Below are 19,618 nucleotides of genomic sequence, written 5' to 3' on the forward strand. Positions count from 1 at the left end.
TGCACTGCCAAACCCCTTGATCATGTGCAAAATAAAAAAATAAAAATAAAATAAAGAATAAAATGATGATTTTCAAAAGGAGTAATTTTAGACTCCTAAATGAGGGCCATTCTCATGGTAAAGCAAAATCAATTACAAGATTGAAAACATGGCTTCTAAAAAAAGTTTTTCATATAGCAGGGTAAATTCACAGAAGGGAATAAAAAATAAAATGTGCAGTTTCTTTAGCCCACACTATGGTATCATGGGCCTTTACTAGGAAAGCTGGGTCTAGAAGTGTGACCTATTAGAGTCTCTACTATCACAATTCACCTTCAGCAATTTACCTGGAAATCATGAAAAGAGATTTCTTTTCGAAAAGCCAATATGGCTACCATAACTATTAGAGAACAAAACATTTAGACAAATCAAAGTCTGGGAAGACAGGATTTGAATAGACAGGGCTAAACTCTCTCACAAAAACAACAGAAAAAGAGCTGAAAACTGTCTGAGAGACCTGCTTTGGGGGTCAGCAGGTGAGGACAGAGATACATAACTCCTAGGAGGTTGAGGGACAGAGATGAAGAAACTGAAACAACAAACATGAGTTTCCAAACTTCCAAGGCAGCTGGGAAGGGCTCCCTTCCCCAAATCCCAAGATATTACACTGCGGTAAACTCCCTGACTCACTGCAGCCAACTGAGAGGGGAAGAGATATCTTCCTCCCTGTCAACTCTTACAAGGGGAAAAGGCTGGGGAGACAGGATGCTTCTCCTCAGTGAATTCAGCCAGCAGAGCCTGCTTTAAATCTTGGCTCTGGTCAGACCAAAACAAAGGAAAGCAGAGACTTGAAACACTGCAGTGGGAGGGTGCACCAGGGAGTACCATCTGCAGGTCAGATTTGAAATTACACAGACAAAATCTGCTTTTGGGTTTCTTGTACTCTAACTCCTGATAGAAAATCTGCATCCCATTAGTGAGTCATGGGCCCATTTCGATAACTTAAACTGAGCAATTTAGGAGAGCCACCCTGCATGAAATAAGTGCACCCTGCCCAGGAGTGGCACTGCACACATGGAGAGGTGATGCAGCAAGATGATGCAACAAAAAGAGACACATTCCCAGTGCCACACTGACAAGAATATAAGCAGAAACAAAAGACTACACAGCAAATGGACACAAAGAGCAGACAACTGGGGGGAGGAAGGGAAGAGAAATAAAAAATAAATCTTAAAAAATAAATAATAAATTAGAGGTACATAAGAGCAGATTTGAATTGCTCAAAGACAGAAATAGTGATTTTAAACAGACCATCTGAACTAGAAAAGAAAGGAGAACAGAAAGATAAAACAATGGATAAAATGGAACAGGGTTCCAGGGAACCGAATGCAATGTGAAACATACACATATATGCATTATAGGTGTCCCAGAAGGAGAACTCAGAAATAGACCATCACAACTACAGTCAAATGATTTTTGACAAGGCAATCAAGCCCTCCCAGCTGGGCCAGAAGAGTATATTCAAAAAATGGTGCTGAGAAAACTGGATAGTCATATCCAAATGAAAGAAAGACAACACTTTCCTTACTCCTTATACAAAAATTCACTCAAAATGGATCAAGGACCTAAATAAAAAAGCAACAACCATAAAACTCCTAGAAGAAAATGTAGGGATCATCTTCATGATCTTGTGGTAGGTGGTAGTTTCTTAAACTTTATCCCCAAAGCATGAGCAACAAAAGAAAAAAATTGATAAATGGGAACTCCTCAAAATTAAACACTTTCGTACCTCAAAGGACTTTGTCAAAGGGTGAAAAGGCAGCTGACTAAATGGGAGAAAATATTTGGAAATCTCATTCAATAAGGGTTTACTATCCATGATATATAAAGATATCATACAACTCAAGAATAAAAAGACAAACTACACAATTTTTAAAAGTGGACAAAAGACCTGAAAAGACAATTATGCAGAGAAGAAATACAAATGGTTTAGGAACACATGGAAAAAATCTCCAACATCACAAGTGATTAGGGAAATGCAAATCAAAACTACAATGAGATATCATTTCACCCTTGTTAGATTGGTCTCTCTTAAAAAGTCAAAAAAACTGGTAAATGTTGGAGAGGATGTGGAGAGACAGGAACACTCTGGTAAATGTTGGAGAGGATGTGGAGAGACAGGAACACTCATTCATGTTGGTGAGAATGTAGAATGGTACAGATACTGTGGATGACTGTTTGGCTGTTCCTAAGGTAGCTGAATACAGACTTGCCATGTGACCCAGTAATACCATTACTTGGTACATACCCAGAAGAACTGAGTGACATGAACAGGCATCTGCACACCAATGTTTATAGTGACATTATGGTTTGGTTGGTTTTATTAGTATTATTACTTACCAGAATAATGAAAATGCTCTAAAAATGATTTAAGTGATGAAATACACAACTATGTGATTATACCAAATGCCACTGATTGTACATTTTGGATGGATTTATGCTTTATTAATATGTATCAATAAAATTTACTTGAAAAAAGAAAGGGTGATGAGGGACAACACCCATCCCAAAAAATAGAATACCTACAACTGTAAAGACAGTTCCATTGATCTGTCCCTTGGGATCGAAGCCCCCTCTGAACCAGAAGCAGAGTGAGCATCACCATCTCCAAACCCTCAAGAGTGAGGAATGAACAAGCATAAGGGGGAAATGCAACCATGGACTAAAGTAATCCTACTATTCTACTAATGGAAGAACTTGTAACATTGATATAAAGACAGTGGTAACCAGAGGTTCTGAGGGGAGAGAGAGGGAAGAATACGTGTAACATGGAGCATTTTTGGGACATTAGAATTGTTATGCATGACAGTGTAATGATGGATACAGGCCATTATAAATGTTGTCAAAACCCATAAAATTGTGCAGTACAAAGTATAAACCATAATGCTTCAATACGTGTTATCAATTGTAGCAAAAGCACCACATTAATGAAAGATGTCGTTAATGTGGAAAAGTGTGGGAGGGGGAGGGGGAGGGGCAGGGTATATGGGAATCCCCTATATTTTTGATGTAACGTTTATATAGTCTAAAGCTTCTTTAATTAAAAAAATATTTTTAATTTATAAAAGAAATACCGATTTTTATATCTTGATGCTGTAATACAGGGTTAGGTCATTATGATTCACTGAACAATTTTGACAGGTAGAGGTATGTATCTGTCTTTATAAAGTTTTATTGTAAATAAAGTTTAATAGACATAGCCATGTCCATTTCTTTGTCTATGACTTCTTTTGCACTTACTACTTAAAGACAAAGCTGAGTAGTTACCACAAAGCCCATATAGCCTACAGAACCTAAAATGTTTCCTATCTAGCCCTTTAGAGAAAATGGTTGTCAAACCCTGCCCAGATAACAAATGAACTTATCATTTCCCAAATATAACCTGCAGTTTTCTGTCTCTTTTTGTTCAGAGTCCTTTTTGTATGAGGTTTGTTTCCTTATACACTATCTGTAAAATTCAACCTATCCTACAGGTCTATGTTATATTTAAAAATATTAATTAATCTGGAATTTGTCTTTTATATTTTGTGAAATTAGGGATAATTCCATTTTAATACAAATAACCATTTTTTTCAGTACCATTTATTGAAAAATCTTTCTCCATTGTTTTGCAATACTAAATTTTATTAATCATATTTTCTAGTTTCTGTAAATTGATGCTTAAACTTTGATAGGCAATCCTAGATGGCCGAGACTTATCTATATCTCTTACTCCTCAATAATTCTGATCCTCAACTGCTTACAAGTAAATAATCTCTAATTTGCAGAGATGCCACTTTCAAATAAAGCCATCCAATCCCACACTGACATACTCCTGCCCCACCCTTGTACACTTCCCATGAAACCACAATAAAGACACTTTCTCAGTCCCATTTGCTCTTTTTCTACCTTATGGTTTTTCCCAAGGGGTCCTGTGTTTTGTTGCTGCCCTTTCCCCAGGAAACTGAATATAATAAATCATTCAAACTCTTCTAGTCTCTCTCTCGACTTTACCATATCTCACATAAAGTGATATAAACAAAACACAACTCTATCAAAAATCAACTTCTCATGTACATAAATACCTTCTTCCAAACTATTCTTTTGGATCGTTCTAATTGGAAAAATGCAAGTGTATTCACCTTGTAATTGTGTGAAAATTTCCTTTCTGTATTTTGAGTCAATATTATGCCCTTATGAATTTAAAATTATTATATCTCTACTCTTGAATCAAAACTTATCATTATGTATTTAGTCTCTATCCCTATAGCTTTTTTTTTTCTATTCAGTATTACAATACCGGTATTATATTAACAGTTGCTTAAATTTCCTAGCTGCTAAAACAAATACCAAACAAGGGGTTGGCTTAAGCAATAGGAATTTATTGGCTGACAGCTTCAAAGACTAGAAGGCTTGCTTCCTCCTGGTGTTGGCATCTTCTGGCTGGGCAGCAACCTCTAGGGTTCCTTCGATCATGTGGCAATGCCTATGGTGTCATCTTCTTTCTCTTCTAGGTTGTGTTGACTTAACAGCTTCTGGCTTTTCCATGTGGCTCCTTTCTCTCTGTGTCTAAATGTTATTCTGCTTATAAAGGGCTCTGTTAAGCCAGATTAAAGCCTGATCCAGCCACACTTTAACAGAAATAACATCTTGAAGAGATCATATTTACAACAGGTCCATCGTAAATGAACCCAGGACCAAGATTTGGAACCTGATTTAATCCCCAACAATAGTGTTCACAAATTATATCTTTATACATCTTTTGATTTTTGTCTTTGTTGGGGCTGCTATGGCAAATATCACAGAAACAGGTGGTTTGAATAAAAGGAATTTATTATCTCAGTTTCAGAGGTCAAGTACAAAAGCAAGGTGTTAGCAGAATCAGGCTTTCTCCAAAGTCTGTAGCATAAAAAGGTGATGATTAGTCATTAGGAAAATGTAAATCAAACCAACCCAAATGAGATACTACTTCATAACCACTAGACTGGCCAATTTGAAAATGATAGATAATAACAAATATTGAAGAGGATGTGGAGAATTTGGGACCCTAATATATTGCTGGTGATTAGGTAAAATGGCACAACTACTATAGAAAATAATTTGGCAGATCCTAAAACGTTAAACATAAAGTTACCATTTGATACAGCAATTACACTCCTAGATACATACTCAAGAGACTTGAAAGGATGACTATGCAAAAACTTGAACACAATTGTTCACAGAAGCATTATATTTAGTAGCTCAGAAGTAGAACCACCTAAATGCCCATCAATTAATGGCAATTTCATTTTGCCCATATTTTAATATACATTTTTCTTGTCATAATCTTTACCCATAATTATAATTTTCTTTTTAAAAATGTCTTAAAACATATGTACTGATTTTACATCCTGTATCTAATAATTTCAATATCTGACATCTTTACCAATCTGATTCTACTGATTTTTCCTTCTTTACACATGACTTCATTTCCTTATTTTGTGCTTTATCTATGTGATTTATTTAAAGCCTATTTTGAAGAATTGATTTGGAAGACAGGATTTCCATTTTCTTCTGCCAGGAAGCTGAGGACATTATCAAGGTGAGGCTATCATATAAGCACTATGCATTTAATATTACAACCAAACAAACCAACAAACCTCCAACTACTTTGTGTTTAGTTTTTGTTTGAGGTAGATTTTGGTTTGCTATTCAATCAGTTTGAAGACTGGATAGGCAATTTCCCTTGATGGGAACTACAGAAGGTAGTGACGGTACTCAGGGGAGGGGGCTATTTCTGGTCTACCCTTGTTTAGAGTGTTTAGAGTGTACAGCACTTTGGTACTGCAAACCTCACAAGGTTTGCAATGATTAATAGGTCATAAGGCTGTGACCCCATTCTGATTGATTAAGCAAGCTACCTATGGGATAAGGCAGCCCATCCTCTCACAAGAACAAATGAAGTGGAGCAGATAAGGGCCTATATTCCCTCCTGGCTGAGGTACCACCAACCCCTCCCACATTTCAAGACTTCCTAGCCCATTTGCCCCTGGTCATTTGACCCCAGGCTATTCTCTGTTTTCCTGCCTATTGATGTACTATATAAATTCATACCCACCACCCTCCAGGAGTGGGCTGTAGTCTCTCTTCAGAGCCCCACCATGCCAGTGGGGGGACTAAAGTCTATTCTTCATAACCCCTCCATTGGGAGAGCTTCCCAATAAACTTCCTGCCTACAATTGTGTCAGTCTCCATGTCCCAGGACAGCCATTTTTCTCTAACAGGTATATGCTTATGTGTGTAATCAACTTTATACTGCTCAGTTTGGGCAAGTCCAAGGCTTTGTTTCCTCTCTCTAATACTGAGATTTATTAGGTTTAACAAATATTGTCAAAGCCCACTTTACTTCTTCGGGCTTCCCCTACATGTTAGTGTTACTGGATTACATTTAGGTTCTTTGACTATATTGGAGAAATGAATTTATCGGGTAAGTTAGGCCAATAATTTATTCACAAAGGGAGGGAAGAGAAATTGGAGAAAATAACAGAACAGGGGTCCCAAGTAGAGAAGAAGGGGCTGAAAAGTGATAAAGAGGGCTAATGTATAGGCTACAATTCCCCATTATAGGTTATAAATGCCCAGGTTTTATTTGCATGGTGGTCCAAGCAGGGGAGAAGCAGATGGAGCCCAGGTCCAGAGGCAAGAGACACGAGAGAGATATGAGAGAGACACGAGAGAGACACGAGAGAGAGAGAGAGAGAGAGAGAGAGAGAGAGAGAGAAAGAGAGAGAGAGAAAACTTGGCCTGACATCGCTTTTTAAACTACTAATTATTCTACCCCTTTGCTAATGGCAGGGGAGGAGTTCCAGCTGTTCACTGCTTTGATTGCTTATTTCCCCCATCAATCTCCCTGGAGGACTCAGTGATAAAATCCTTGGGGGAATATCTGGGGATACTCCTGCTTCTGGAGTAAGTCTTCTTCTGAGTGGCAGAATCCTGGGGGAGGGTGTTCCAGCAACCATCTTGGGGTTGATGATGTCCACGTGGACTCTCTGCCAGGTTCCAGATCCATCTATTAATTCTTATCATATTAGACTACTTCATTAGTATTAGGACTCAGAAAATTATTTACATTCTGAATTGTTCATCAACTTATTCTAAAAGTTTGTTTTTAGTTTAGCTCATATTATGAATTTTTTTTAGCCGAAGGTCATTCTGAGTGCCTGATCAACTGCACTATCTGAAACAGCAGTTTGTAATACCTCTGATTTAAATTAATTGCTATATTAATGTTCCTTATTTAAAAAGTTGGATAAATGTATAGCCAGTTTCAAATATATTAGCCACTCTCTGTTGCAATCATAATCAGTAATTTTACAGTAAATAAAAACATTTGCTTAAAATGTGTACCTATGAGTCTTAAACATAAATGTATATTCACTTGATAAACTTTAGATATAGGACTCAAAATGTGTATTTTAGTATGGAATAATTAATTAAAACTTTGTCCTTCATTCCTGCATACAGCACATTTATAGAGTTTCTTTTAAGAAAAGGGAGAATTTTAAAAAAATCTGTGAAAAGGAATGCAGTCACATGCTTATAGGTTTTTAATTATTTTCCCCCAATATTTTATGGTTGTCTTGCCCTAACCAATTACATTTGCAATTGTTCTATTGACTTTCTTTCATGGAATCTTTCCAAATTCAATTACTTTGAAACCACTGTCATTATATTTTACTCTTACATCACTGATTAACTTAAAGTTTTTAAATTAATAAATTACAATAACAAAATCCAATAGGCTTAATAAATTTGGGGACAAACATTGTTGATTTTAGAAGGTATATAACAACTGAGATTAATGGAGGCCCATGTCAGAGAAGAGTGGTCTTCCTCACCTGGTGGTACCCTATTATCCAAAGTTGCAGAGTGCTGTAGACATTCACCTGGAGGTTTTACAGATTGCATGAATTACATCATGTAATAGTTAAGTTCAGGGGTCAACTTGGCTAAATAAACATGCCCAGTTGTTTGGTCAGGCAAGCCCTGGCCTGACTGTTACCTTGAGGCTATTGAAATTAAACAATGAGATTTCTGGATCAAATGATAGTATTATTACAATGATCACATTGGTCCACCTTTGTCCCAATTCTTCCTCCTGCAGTGCGAGGAGAGTCAGATAGACATACAGGTCTGCACATGCATAAAGGAGTTTGGAACTAAAGGAGAGGAACCCCAATGGTATGAATCTGAAAGCTCATATCTATTACTGTGCTTCCTTCCTGAGAGAGGGAGAGAAACCTCTGCTACCTAATATAAACACATTTTCCTTGAGGAGAAAAGTGAAAGATACTTGGCTTCTCACTCTGGAATATAAGTTTCTAGAGGGTAAAGATAAGATAAATTTTCTGAGTTAAAAAGGTTTTCTGTGGGCGGCAGACTTGGCCCAGTGGTTAGAGCATCCATCTACCACATGGGAGGTCTGCAGTTCAAACCCCGGGCCTCCTTGACCCATGTGCAGCTGGCCCATGCACAGTGCTGATGCACACAAGGAGTGCCCTGCCACGCAGGGGTATCCCTGTGTAGGGGAGCCCCACGTGCAAGGAATGTTCCCCATAAGGAGAGCCACCCAGCGTGAAGGAAAGTGCAGCCTGCCCAGGAATGGCACCGCATACACGGAGAGCTGACACAGCAAGATGACACAACAAAAAGAAACACAGATTCCCATGCCGTTGACAACAACAGAAGCGGACAAAGAAGACGCAGCAAATAGACACAGAGAACAGACAAGGGAGAGGAGGGAGGGGACAGAAATAAATAAATACATCTTAAAAAAAAAAAAAAAAAGGTTTTTTGTCCTGGACTTCATCTCTCTTTGAAATTCAGATGCAGACTTCTCAGGTGGTAAATTTCTCCAAAAGGTATCTCACAATCTAATCATCCTTTAACTTTCAATGTTTGTTCTTTGACCTGCTACCAGGTTTCTTTGTTCATAAAGCCCAAACCATGAAGAATCATAAACATATGCTCATAGCCCCACATTTCTACTCCCTTCATTACCAGAAGTATCTGATAGTCCATGCTGCCCAAAGATTGGCCCTGCCTTTCCATTTGTACTTCAGTACTAGTTCTATGACTTTTTTCACTACTCTGGAACTCATGCATTTCTCTAATCCTGCTGCTACCTAGACTCTCAAATACTGAGATATTAGTGCATGTTTTCCTAATCTTGGATCTGTGCTCCATTTTCTGGCTACTGAAAATGTCTTTCTTTTGGAGAGAGACTATCCATAAAAGCCCTAAACTACAAAGTCCTCAGAGTAGTGAATTCCTGGATAGCTATTACCTGTAGCCAGCTTTCAATAGTGGACCAGGCTTCATTTTCAGATGGTTTGAGGTACCTTTCTTTTCTCTAGGCTCATTTCAGAATATCAAAACATCCTGGTATTTTTAAGATATCAAGAACTTTACAATTCCACCAGAAATTCCATTTACCTTCCCTTGATCAGCAACAAAACTTATTCCTTTAATCTGAAGTCCCTCTAAACAGCATGCCAGTAAGTCTCCTGGGCACAATATTAGTAAATTCAGGCATCTTCTTTTAGTTTTTGTTCAATTAATATGAAACCCCCTAACCTCTGACTTTTGAGACAGGATGTTCCATCTTTATATAATTGCTCCATCCCTTTCCCCTACAACAGGACCATTCCCTACACATACAGGCTTACCTTATTTCATTGTGTTTCGCTTTATTGCATTTTGCAGAAATTGTGCTTTTTACAAATTGAAGGTTTGTGGCAAACATAGGTCAGACAAGTCTATTAGTATCATTTTTCCAATAGCATGTGTTCATTTCATGTCTCTGTACCACATTTCGGTAATTCTTGTAATATTTCAAACTTTCTCATGATTATTATGTCTACTATGGTGATCAATGGTCAGTGGTCTTTGACGTGACTATTGGAATTGTTTTGGGGGACCACTAACTGTGCCCATATAAGTTGGCAAATTTAATGGTTAAATGTTGTGGATAAATGTTTTGATTTCTCCACCTACATGCACTTCTCCCCATTTCTCTCTTTCTTTTCTGGCTTCTGTATTCTCTGAGAAGCAGCAATTTTGAAAATGTGCCAATTAATAACCCTACAATTGAATCCAGCTAGTAGGATAGGGAATCAATAGATGGATCTGGAACCTGGCAAGAAGCCCACGTAGATGATGATACCCCCAAGATGGCTGCTGGAAGACATTCCCCAAGATTCTTTCATTCAGAATAAGATTTCCTCCAGAAGCCAGGAGAAGCCCTGGATATTCCCCAAGAACTTTATCATTGGGCCCTTGTAGGGGATTGATGGGTGGTGTAATCAATCAAAACAGTAAACAGCTGGGACTCCTCCTAGGCAAAGGGGTGGAATAATTTAACAGTTCAAAAAGCAGGCACAAGGCCTGAGCATGCTATCTCACCTTTGGACCCCCATTCTTGCCTTCACCATGTCCTTGTGCCACTTTCAGAGTCGGTAAGAGTGCCTGTTCCTGCCTTCTGTGCCCTGCTCTGTTTTTCCTCTGCCATGATGGCCACACAAGTAAAACCTGGACATTTATAATCTATAATAGGGAATTGTAGTTTGTAAATCAGCCTGCTTTATCACTTTTCAACCCCTTCCTCTCTGTCTGGGACCCATGATGTGTTATTTCTTCCCATTTCTCTTTCTTCCCTTCCTTAATAAATTATTCACCTAACTCACCCCACATGCTCTTGAAATTCATTTCTGCAGTATAGTCAAGAATCTAGACAAAATCCGGTAACACAATGGCCTCTCAGTGTTCAAGGAAACATTTCCCTCACTTTATCAAAAGCTAGAAATGATTAAGTATAGTGAGGAAGACATGTTATGAGCTGAGCTAGACCAAAAGCTAGATCTCTTGTGCCAAAGTTAGCCACGTTGTGAATGCAGAGGAAGAGTTCTTGAAGGAAATTATAAGTGCTACTCCAGTGACCATGCAAATGATAAGAAAGCAAAACAGCCTTATTGCTGATATGGAGAAACTTTTAGTGGTCTAGATTGATCAAACCAGTTACAACATTCCCTTAAGCCAAAGCCAAATCCAGAGCATGGACTTCAATTCTATGATGGCTGAGAAAGGTGAGAAAAGTTTGACGCTTGTAGTGATTGGTTCATGAGATTTAAGAAAGAAGCCATCTCCATAACATCAAAGTGCAAGGTAAAGCAGCAAGGGCTGATGCAGAAGCTGCAGAAAGTTACCCAGAAGATCTAGCTAAGAAAATTGATGGTGGCTACATTAAACGACAGATTTTCAATGTAAATGAAACAGATATTTATTGGAAGAAGATACCTAGGATTTTCATATCTAGGGAGAAGTCAATGCCTGGCTTCAAAGCTTCAAAAGACAGGGTGACTCTCTTGTTAGAGGCTAATACAACTGGTGACTTTAAGTTGAAGCCAATGCTCATTTACCATTCCAAAAGTCCAAGGGCCCTTAAGATTTATGCTAAATCTATTCTGCCTGTGCTCTATAAAAGAAAGAACAAAGCCTAGATAATTGCACATCCGTTTATACCATGATTTATCTTAGGCCAATGTTGAGACCTACTTCTAACAAAAAAAAAGATTTCCTTCAAAGTATTATTGCTCCTTGAAAATGCATCTAGTCACCCAAAAGCTCTGATGGAGATGTACGATGAGATGAATGTTATTTTTATGCCTGATAACACAACATCCATTCTGTAGCCCATGGATCAAGAAGTTGTTGTTGTTGTTTTATTAGAGAAGATGTATGCTTACAAAACAATCATGCATAATATGAGAAAATAAATCAAGAAATCATTTTGGCTCAAGTCTTATTATTTAAGAAATATATTTTGTAAGGCTATAGCTGCCATAGCTAGTAATTCCTCTGATGGATCTGGACAAAGTAAATTGTTAATCTTCTGGAAAGTATTCGCCATTCTGGAGGTCATTTAGAACATTCATGGTTCATGGAAGGAGGCCAAAATATCAAGAACAACAGAATTTTGTAAGAAGTCAAATACAGCTCTCATGGATGACTTTGAGGGTTTCAAGACTTCAGAGGAAGTAACTGCAGATGTGGTGGAAATAGCAAGAGAACTAGAAATTAGAAGTGGAGCCTGAATATGTGACTGAATAGCTGCAATATCATGATAATATTTTCATAGATAAGGAGTTGCTTCTTATAGATGATCGAAGAAAATGGTTTCTTGTGATGGAGTTTACTGGTAAAAATGTCAACATTGTTGAAATGACAATCAAGGATTTAGAATATTACAAAAACTTATTTGATAAAGAAGAAGCAGGGTTTGAGAGGATGGACTCCAATTTTGAAAGTTATACTGTAGGTAAAATGCTATTAAGCAGCATCATATCCTGCAGAGAAATTTTTCTTGAAGGTGGAGTCAATGGATGCAGCAAACTTCATTGCTGTCTTATTTTAAGAAATTACCACAACCACCCCAACATTCAGCAATCACCATCCTGGCAAGTCAGTAGCCATCAACATCAAGGAAAGACCCTCTACCAGTAAAAAGATGATGACTTGCTGAATGCTCAGACGATGGCTGGCATTTTTTAGCAATAAAGTATTTTTAAATTAAGTATGTACATATTTTAGACATGATGCTCTTGTACATTTAATAGACAGGAGATGGTATAAACATAACTTGTATATATACTGGGAGGCAAAAAACTTTGTGGACTCTCTTTATTGTGATATTAATTTATTGTGGTGGTCTGGAACTGAACCCTCAATATTTCCAAGTTATGTTTGTGCATACATACCCCTATACTCTTAGTAATTAAGTATTGCCTATGGGTAGACTGCATGTATAAAACAGTTTACAATACAGAAAGGAGTTTCATGTCATATCTATGAGTTCAGCAAATAGTTGAGTGCTATAGAGACTTAAGAAATATCACCCCAACTTTCACAAATTTAGCCTGTGTATTTGATATCCCCATTGTTTCAATTTGTCAAGAGAGGTTAAACTCCAAAAATTCATGACAATACTCCAAGCACTTTTAGGAAGTAAAAAAAAAAACTACCACATACGAATAAATTAAAACATGCAAATGTTTAATGTGAGCTAAAAAAAAGAACCCTAAATGATCTAGTCCTTATCTTCTTTCATAGTTTCACTACCATTTTTCTTTAAACTCTAGTCAAACCAGCCTGTCTTTATTTCCTAAAGGATATATTTTTTCTACCTTAGATTGTTTGTAAATTCTCCTCTCCTTGCCTGAAACATTGTTTACATCCCATGGCTAGTATGAGCAAGATTCTTGTCATAATGTTGTTATGACAGTTAGAATTTTGGTGAATCCCACAGAAAAAGACTATGTTCTTAAATGAATCTCTTCGGTGAGTATGGTACCCTTGAATGCATTAGATTCATTTTAGATCACTTTTGATTCGACTACATCAGTGAGGTGTGACTCAGGTAGGGTCGCTGCCCTCTGGCAGGGTCTTATGCAAACAGAGACATGGAGAGAGACACACACAGAGAAGGAGGAAGCTGTCATATATGATCCTGCCATGTGAGAGAGAAGGCTGCAAGAGAAAAGAAGCTCGGAGAGGCTGAGAGAGGCCCAGGAGTCTGGAACCAGCAGAGCACAGAGGCATGGAAAAAGCCCCCAAAGAGCTGGACCCATGGAACTGTTTGAGGTTGAGGAGACAGCCCTACCATATCCTTCACCACTACATGGTAGGACACTAGGATCAACAGTAGCTGACATTGGTGAGAAGACATCTCCAAGGGTGCCTTGTTTTGGAAATTTCATGACCTCATAACTGTAAGCTTTTATCCAAAATGAATTACCCATTATAAAAGCCAATTCATTTCTGGTGCTTTGGCATCAGCAGCCCTGTGGCAAACTAAGATGGTTGCCTTAGAATCGTGTTCCATTTACTTCAAATGGTTAAGTCTAATTATAATTATAGTTGGTTGTGTTAATTGGATCTCCTCCATTCAATATTAGCTTCCTGAGAACAGGGACCATCTGTGTTTTGTCCCCTATTATAACCCCAATATATAACACAATAGCTGACAAAAAGTAGGTGTTCAATATTGTATGTGGGTGAATAAATGTGGTAAAAATATCAGAGAAGGATTTCCTTAGAAAAAAATAAAGCTGTAAGTCTATTTTTATTGGCAGTAATGAAAGTGGTGCACCTTTATGAGGTCTATTGGGAGAACATGGAGTAAGAAGAGAGTCTAGGAAGAAACCTTGAGGAACTCAATATGAGGTGGCTCGGCAGAGAAGGATGCTGCTGTAAAGGAGTCTGAGAAGTTGACAGAGTGGTTGTATAAAAATCTGTAAGTTGGTACTGTCATAGAAACAAGTGAAAAGTCTGTTTCAAGAAGAAAGAGTGGCCATGGAATGATCAAATAAGGCAATTACTGGAAAATCTGCACTCAATTTATCAAAATGGTGGTCCTCTTTCATTTATCTCAATATGGCAACATAATTCATAGGAAATACCTTTACAAAAAAACATGGCAACATATATTGAGCTAGCCTTAATTTGTTATGATCCATCTAAAAGCTCCTGTGTGTAACACAATATTCATTGAAATCAATAAGAATTACTGGCACAGAAGGGTTGCAAGTCTGAGTCTTTACCACTCAAGAATATATTGTCCATGCACAGCCAAATAGCACTTGGATAGTGTGGGAACATAATTATAATAAAACCCATTATGTCTTCCAGGGAGCAAGAAAAAGAAATGGTGTAAATTTGAATATGGCATATTCTGGACAGTTTGTTTCTGAAAAGCCAGAAGGATTTTCAAAACTTGGTAAGTTAAATACAGACAGCTGTTCTAATATAATAGCAATGCATCAAGGGGCAACAGTATTGTACAACATACATGGCCTCGGTGCTACTTTTTAAAATAGCACAATTATCATTTTTAGCCAAATATTTAGATAAGGTAATTACTACTAAATTTCTCACTAAACTTTTTAATGCATTTTTTATTACAGAAGTTGTGAACTTACAAAACAATCATGCACATGTGTAAAATCTCCATACAGCACCCTTTCACCAACACACCACACCGTGGTGGAACATTTGTTACAAGTTAGGAGATAATACCATCAGACTATTACCACTAACTATGGTCCATAGTGTACATTTGGCATATTTTTTCCATACCCCCCTATTATTAACATAGTACATCTTTGGCATTGATGCAAGAATATTACAGTATTGCTGTTAATGATAGTCCATAAGTTACATTAATTGTATTTTTCCCATGCTTCTCCACATTCCCACCACCGAGCAACAGTGATATACACCCGTTCTAGTTCACAGAAGGACATTCTTACATTTGTACTATTAATCACAATTCTTATCCACCTCTGGGTTCACTGTGTTATTCAGTCCCTAGATTGTTCTCTAGCTTTTCTTCAATTGATAGTCACTAAACTTTGGTGTGCCATAATGGGTAGATTTAAAATATGAGCAAACAGTACTAAATGGAATTTATATGTGCTAAGAATTTGGAACAGTCACATGAAAAAGGACAATACTTATTACATATTTTTCCTCATATTTACAACATACACAACCCCTATTCTCTATCCTACAATTGTCTGTAACAAGTACCTTGACAGGACCTCATTATTCACCAGTTGAAGACTAGTTTTGCTTGGCCAGCACAAATAGGACCAGGTTGAAAATAAGACTTTAGCCTGGTTGCCTTTTTCCCCACGAATGAGGTAAAGATAATCCCTGAGTATACTTTATATGTTTTTCCAGTGACTCAAAGGAATGCACTTTGTTCTTGGAGCAAAGGTAATTTAACTTGCTGTATAAAGCATAACCAAGACCTCCAAGCTCTTAATGGTTTCTGTTTGCACACTTTAAAAATGGCATTAAATCATTTAGATAGACTCCTACATATAAAATGTTTAAATGAAATATCTCTAACCAAACTAAAAGGTGTTTGATCATATTGGCCCCCGATAAATGGAGACTACAGACTTCAATGCAACTAGATGTCAACTAGGATTTAGAGATCAGATCAAGAGCTTCCTTGAATCACTTTTTTTTTATGACACTTTATTTCCTCTTAGATAACACCACTGAACACAGGTTCATTAGACTTTTCTACTTTTCCATCAATCAAAAAATATCTAAAATGCAATCTTAGAGCTGCTCTCTGCTATACCATATACCACCAGTGGCAAAAAAATAAAAAAATAAAAATAAAACAGAAGACAAGAAAAAGACAATATCTAGATTTAGGTAAGAATATGACTACTCTGGCATCATTAATAATGCAAAAAATGTTATTTAAAAGCACAAAATATCAGATGAATTCATTTGTATTGCTGCGATCAAATCCATTATGCATGTACAACACAGTCAATCTTCAATAAAGTCACATTCATTCAATGTCAATAATATGTGAGGTGCTGCTGCAGAAGCAACCCAGATGGTCCAGGAGTTTTCACATGGGAGAACAAATTCAAGTAGGTCATTGAGTGTATTTTATATAAGTTTTTCATTCTTTACCATGGAAATCAGTCAACTGGAATAAATCACTGTGCTAATGCAGAGTTAAATTAATAGAATGTTACCAATATTGTCTCTAAAGTTTACAGCTTATGGTGCCTTAAGCAAAAGATCTATTTTTACAACAAGGTGAAAATATATACAGAATGTAAACAGATTCTGGAAAAAGCAAAGTCCTGCTGGGTGAACAACACAGGTTATCCATGGCCACAATAATGAACCTAAATTAAGGTTTTAAAGCACTGTCATTATTGTGTAAAACTATCTACCATGATTATTTTCTATCTACTCTCTCTCTTTCAGTCACAGGATACCCTTAGCAATAAAATTTGTGATATTGGAAGATTCCATGCTTCAAAGTAGGAAATTTTAAAAAGAAAAGTCATATAATATTGACACAAAAGAATTCAATGCAAGTGTTAAAAGAAGGAGGTTTCTATTCACCTAAATTGGAAAGACTTTCATAGTAAATTGTTAAGTGAAGAAAGAAGGAAGAGGAAGGAAAGAAGGGAGGGAGGGAGGGAGGAAGGAAGGAAGGAAAACTTAAGAAGAACACATGGATCACAATTAAAAATTCAAAAGTATGTAAATGATAAATCATGTTTAGTGGCAATTCTCCAAAATGTATTTACCAATTGTAACAAGTGTACCACACTAATGAAGGATGTTGTTAATGTGGAAAAATGTGGGAGAGGTTGGGAGGCGGGCATATAGGAATCCCTTATATTTTTTATGTAACATTTATATAATCAAAGTATCTTTTTAAAAAAAATTTAAAAACTATATTTTAGAAAACTTCTTTTGGGACTCGATAACACAGCTCGATAACACAAATGAGAGTAGTAGGTGTCATAGACCAGGCTCCCTAGAAAAGAGAGCCTAGGGCATAGCTTGGGTGGTTAGGCCTTATGGATAGCTGCAGTCTCAGACCAGCAAGCACAGGGAAAGGAGAGAGACAACGTCAAGGTAGTGATTTCCTGAACTGGCCACAACTTCATGAAAAGACCCACTAGATGCTTGGCCACAGGAGTCATCTGCAGGGTTGACACAAAGAAGAGCCACACATCTGTATATTAGAGGAAGGAAAGGAGAAGAATCTCTCTTCTAACTCCCTGAGGTCTCCCATCTGATTGACATTTGCGCTAACTACAGCTATTAACATTTTCACTTCAAGATTGCAACATCTGACACCTTATCACTCTGAGGAGAGAAAATTTATTCAATTCTAGAAGTAGTGGGAGGAGCCAGAACCTCTTCAGATCTGATTGGGTTGAGCTAATGGCCAGAGTTGTGGTGACTCCTACCAGGTACAAAGGAGCAATGGAGGCCATGCTATAGCCATAACTTACCCCAGGGACAGTCCAAAACCACAGTGTTGTTAGAAGCTGAGGCAAACTCAGTTTCAGGAGTGGCAGCAACCATATGGATTCTCTATGAGCTATGGTCCAAGGGCTTGATGGACAGGTGGAGCTAACTGAATCACAGTAGGCTCATGAATGGGACCTGGTACAATAGGTAGGACAATTACAACTGACAATGATCATCAGTGATGGAACTATAATAAGTAGTGGAAACCTTGGAGAATGTGAGAGGGCATGCTGCTAGTTTCAGGAAACTGCTCCAATGCCAGGACGTATTGCCAGACTTTCCCATTTTTCAAGACATATTGGAAATTTAGCTGGTGTTTTTTTTAATATAAAAGAGAATTTTTAAAAAATGATATAAGTTTAAAAAGCATAGTATGGACTAAAAATGTTATACTTAACCCATTGCCTGCTATTTTGTGACCTCTGATGTATAGCACAAATTCATTAAAAAATTAATCCAAATTTCTATGTATCTCTCATCCATACATCTACCCATCTCTCATTTCATGTTCATATAAGCAGAGAAAAATATCAAATACTATGAGCTTGTAAACTTCAATAAACACACAAACTTGATCATTTCTGAACTCTAAAGGTTCAATTATACCTTCATTTTTCCCAATGATAGTCCTCACCTATCAAAAATATATTCTATTAATGTATAAAATGTTTTCATTTAATATGTAATTTAAACAATATGTGAAAAAGATATACATATATTCCTGGACACCAGAAGCCTTTTGTGGCAAAATAGTAACAAAGGAGTCCAATTAAGACTTAGGAAGAATGAAAACAAATGCAAGACTGCTAATGACCTGAGGTCATTAGGGTTTGCTTTTCTTCCTAAGACAAAACAGTAGCTTCTTGTAGATCCTGTAGCTTAAGGAGCTAAAGACCTACCTGCATTTGCTTCTTTGAGAAGAAAATTTTGAGTTCACAGATGAATAGAAGAAGTAACATGTGAGGGAAATATATAGGAAAAATATGCTAAGAAGACAAAGAGGAAAGAAAGCATGAGTAAGATATTGGGGTTTTTATAGGAAGAGAAAAATAGGGTTTAAAAGGAAGGCTCCATCTTTGGAATCCCTCAGATTTGGACCAGCTGTGTAGCAAATTCTCAAGGCTTTCTGAGATTTGACAGAGGAAATTTTACTAGCTCCTTGTTGGCTTCCCTCTCTAAGGACAATTAAATTTTATTTTATTCTTCTCTTCTGAGTCAGGGACCACTCAACAATTTTTCAATATGCTAAAATTATATTGGCATTTTCCATCTAAAGTGACCTCTTCTGATTTGTATACTCGTGTATTTATACTCCCAAGCATTTTTAGTTGGATCTGGAGGAAGAGCAAAGTACCTATGGTTAATCTGTCATTTCTAACTAAAGGAAGGCAATCCCTAATTTATGCAAACTGTTTCACAGAAGATTAAAAGAAGCATGACTACCTGTGACTCATTTGGTGAATCAGTATAACTCTGGTAGCAAAACCAATAAAAAACAGACAAGAAAATAAAATAATAAATGAATATGACTTATGTGCACAGCAAAAATCTTAAATAAAATGCTACTAGAATCTGCTAAAGTATGAATAATAATACTTTAAGAAAAGTGAGATTGTTCAGCATGAGGGTCTATCAAAAATACATTCATAAATTTTTTAAAAATGGTCTTCTCAATAGATAGGAAAGAAGTGTT

General features: G+C 37.0%; 1 protein-coding gene across 4 annotated transcripts in view; it reads right to left on the reverse strand.

The window, feature by feature from the left end:
* The window catches only part of CTNNA3 (catenin alpha 3), a 1,802,485-nt gene that overhangs the window by 291,497 nt on the left and 1,491,370 nt on the right, over positions 1-19,618 (reverse strand). The gene's annotated exons all lie outside the window — the stretch shown is intronic.

The sequence above is a fragment of the Dasypus novemcinctus genome, chromosome 6 (assembly GCF_030445035.2).
Source record: "Dasypus novemcinctus isolate mDasNov1 chromosome 6, mDasNov1.1.hap2, whole genome shotgun sequence".
NCBI classification, from domain to species: domain Eukaryota; kingdom Metazoa; phylum Chordata; class Mammalia; order Cingulata; family Dasypodidae; genus Dasypus; species Dasypus novemcinctus.